The sequence below is a fragment of the Ornithodoros turicata genome, unplaced genomic scaffold (genome assembly GCF_037126465.1).
Source record: "Ornithodoros turicata isolate Travis unplaced genomic scaffold, ASM3712646v1 Chromosome33, whole genome shotgun sequence".
Taxonomy (NCBI): domain Eukaryota; kingdom Metazoa; phylum Arthropoda; class Arachnida; order Ixodida; family Argasidae; genus Ornithodoros; species Ornithodoros turicata.
The window spans coordinates 1,220,748-1,223,910 of NW_026999359.1; the positions used below are offsets into that span (position 1 = coordinate 1,220,748).

The 3,163-nt window shown below is 48.7% G+C and overlaps 1 long non-coding RNA gene across 1 annotated transcript; it reads right to left on the reverse strand.

The window, feature by feature from the left end:
- Positions 1-2,127: 2,127 nt before the first annotated feature.
- Positions 2,128-2,950, reverse strand: LOC135373864 (uncharacterized). Its single transcript, XR_010416628.1, has 3 exons — positions 2,622-2,950; positions 2,423-2,567; positions 2,128-2,363 (listed from the first exon to the last, which is right to left on the reverse strand). It is a non-coding gene; the product is annotated as an uncharacterized LOC135373864 (long non-coding RNA).
- Positions 2,951-3,163: the final 213 nt, after the last annotated feature.

Below are 3,163 nucleotides of genomic sequence, written 5' to 3' on the forward strand. Positions count from 1 at the left end.
ACGAGTGACGTGATGATATTCGAACCCCCTTCCATTCAATACGGCGTGGAAGATACTTCGTACCAACTCTTTTATCCGGTCAACGGGGTAAATAATTCTGTGATCGAGCTTTGTATTCAAAATTTGCAAAGGGCACACTTGGATCTCTACGGCAGTTTCGTGTCTTTGACCATGCGCATTGTTCGCGACGACGGGGAAGAAATGGACGAGAAAGATGTCGTTTTCCCAATAAACCACCTGTTGAGCGGCATGTTTAAGATGGTCACCGTTTACGCGAACAACAAGCTCGTCAGTTCCAACGAGTTGTACGCCTACAGGAGTATTTTGGACGTCGTGCTTCATTCCACGCCCATGGCTCAAGAAACAGTGCATGCGGCTGGACTCTATGTCGAGGACGACGAACATTTAAAGGACGATTACGACGTCTCTTCTCGCGGTCCGAAACAACGTTACGAAGCGACGAAGGGTGGAAAATACTTTAACCTGGTCGGACAGATCAATACCGACCTGTTTCAACAGCCGCGCCTGATGGTACCTGCCGTCGAAATTCGCGTCGTTTTCCTGTTAAACAACGACGAATTTAAACTCGTATCGGTCCCCAAAGACAAGAAAACGTACAATTACGAGGTGGACATTAAAGAAATGACGTTACACTTGAAAAAGGTGACGCTGGCACCTTCCCTATTTTGGGAATACGAGCGGCGGCTTCAGACCACGCCGGCCATCTACGTGTTACGCGGATTGGAAACCAAGGTGCGGAGCTTGAGTGCCGGGAGCTTGGACGCTCACTTTGAAAATGTTTACCCCGAAAGGGTACCTTCCAAATTATGCGTCGCCCTGCTCGCCACGTCCGACTTTCTCGGCGACATCCAATCGAACCCCTACAAATTCCGTCATTACGACCTGTCTCATTCGATGCTCTCCGTGGACGGCCAGCAAGTGCGAGCCGAGTACGACTTTCAGAACGACCTCGTCAAAATTCCCTACTTTAACTTCTTGCAAGAACTGGGAGAGAAACATTTCAAGTATAGCTACGAGCGATTTAAAACGAACGGGTTCCTTCTCTACTTCAACTTGGACGTGGACAAGTGTTCTTCTCCTTCGCATTTGAACGAGTGGCGAAAAGGAAACGTTCGCCTGCAATTACGCTTCGCTAAAGCCCTTCCACACGCGGTCACCGTCCTCTTGATTTCCGAATGTCCCAAGCTCATGTACGTCGACAAGGACCGTACGGTCACCTTCCCATAAGAAAAGATTACGAGAGCGACATCTTGGAACTCGTGTCCCTGAACCCCCTCGCTTCCTCCATGCTGAGAAGCATTTGCGCTTCCGACGAAGCCTTTGTTTTACGCAAGCCCGGCTATTTAATCATCAATACCGAAGAGCGAAGAAGGCGAGGGCAGCACTGGGTGCTCTACCTGAAAAACTACGACGGGTCTGCCGTGTTTTTCGACAGCTACGGACTTCCCCCCATCGAAGCAAACCTTCGAAAGACTTTACCTGTAGTGGACGAGTATAACGACAAGTGTATTCAATCGCCTTTTTCGCCTTACTGCGGGCTTTTTTGTATCTACGTAGCCACGCGCATGTCGAAACGCTACAGCTTGAAAAGTTGTGTATCCATGTTTTCCTGTAACCTCGAAGAGAATGACAAAACAATAAAACGTCTCATCGTGAGCGAACTCGTTTCGTAAAAAATAGTCTATTTATTCACGACATACACAAGACCCTTGCGAGACGATCTTCCAACGTGCTGACCCGACGCTCACCGTCGTCGCCGGTCTGCACCGTGACGTCGAGGGATGTGTGGAGAAGCCAGTAGCGACGGACGATAGGTCGGTTGAAACCCGCGTTGATGAGACACGGGTCGACTGTCTCTCCTCATCTATACTTCTCCAGCAGCTCGAGCTTGTAATCTACGAAACGCTTCATTTTCTTTGCAATCTTCCCACTGACGGTGAACAGGCGTAAGGGTATCGTCTTGAGAATCGAGCGAAAGTCTCCCTCGCAGCTATCGCCGTGAATATAATCGCGTAATCGCAGCAAGTCCCGATACATTCGTGTTTGCACAAAGGTGGCAAACCTCTGCTCGGGCGTCATCATGACTGAGACAGAATGAGAGTAGACAACCTTTTTTTATTTCTCGTTACACATGAATTAGGCTCCAGCTTTGGTTTCGTAGCCGGGAAGGCAGCCCAAATACGGACGAAGGCTCGAGTCTAACCAATGGCTGGGGTTTCTCGACCAGAGTCCACCGCAACGACAGGTAGTCAGTTGATCGCCGATTCGCAAAAAGAAGGTCTTTGGAGGAGGCTTGAAGGTTAGGACCAGGGGTAGATCTCCCGTCAGTAGCCATTCGTAATCTGCAACGAAAGGAGTGTGAGAAACGCGTGTTTTTTTTAACTCGAACACACACACGTACAATCTTCTTCAGTCACAGAGTGACACTGATGGTCCATCTTCTCCATCTTCCTTCAATAGTCGAAGTCCTTCGCAACGTACGTCGAACGGTACCGTCCGACAGCCGAGAAACGGGCGAATCAATCGGTCCGTCCAATGCTTTTGCTCTGAAAAAATGTGAACGATTATAGAACGTATTAAAAAATAACGAGGAAGCGTACCTTTGGACCACAATCCACCACAATTGGTACAGAAGAAGCGGGCGCTGCCAATCTCCCGAAATATGTGAGGCGGGAAAAAACCGACTTCACGCGCAGCAAAAGTGTTGTACACTGGAAACGAAACTCTTCAAACATTTCGGCGATGATGACGTCATGGGTATTACTTACGAGGATCTACCAAGCTGATCATGATGGAATGACGATCGACCATTCGCTTCGACATTTATAGTAAAGCTTTGCCTCTCACTCTCTATGACGTCATTGAACGTGTTTGAACATGTTAAGACGTGTTTGAACATGTTTGGACGTGTTCAGACACGGGCGGCGAAGTCGCCCCTGGACACACTCGTTCCTCTCTCTTCCTCTCTATGACGTCATTGAACGAAAAACGTCACGCAGTACGAATTAGACTAGTGGTTAGTGTGTCGCGTCCAGTGTAGAAGGATCCTGGGTTCGAATCCCACTCTGGGTCTTCTCGTCGTCATATACAAGTCGGCCCAGAGTGTTAGCTAGAAAATAGTGTAATGTTTTATTCAACGTCG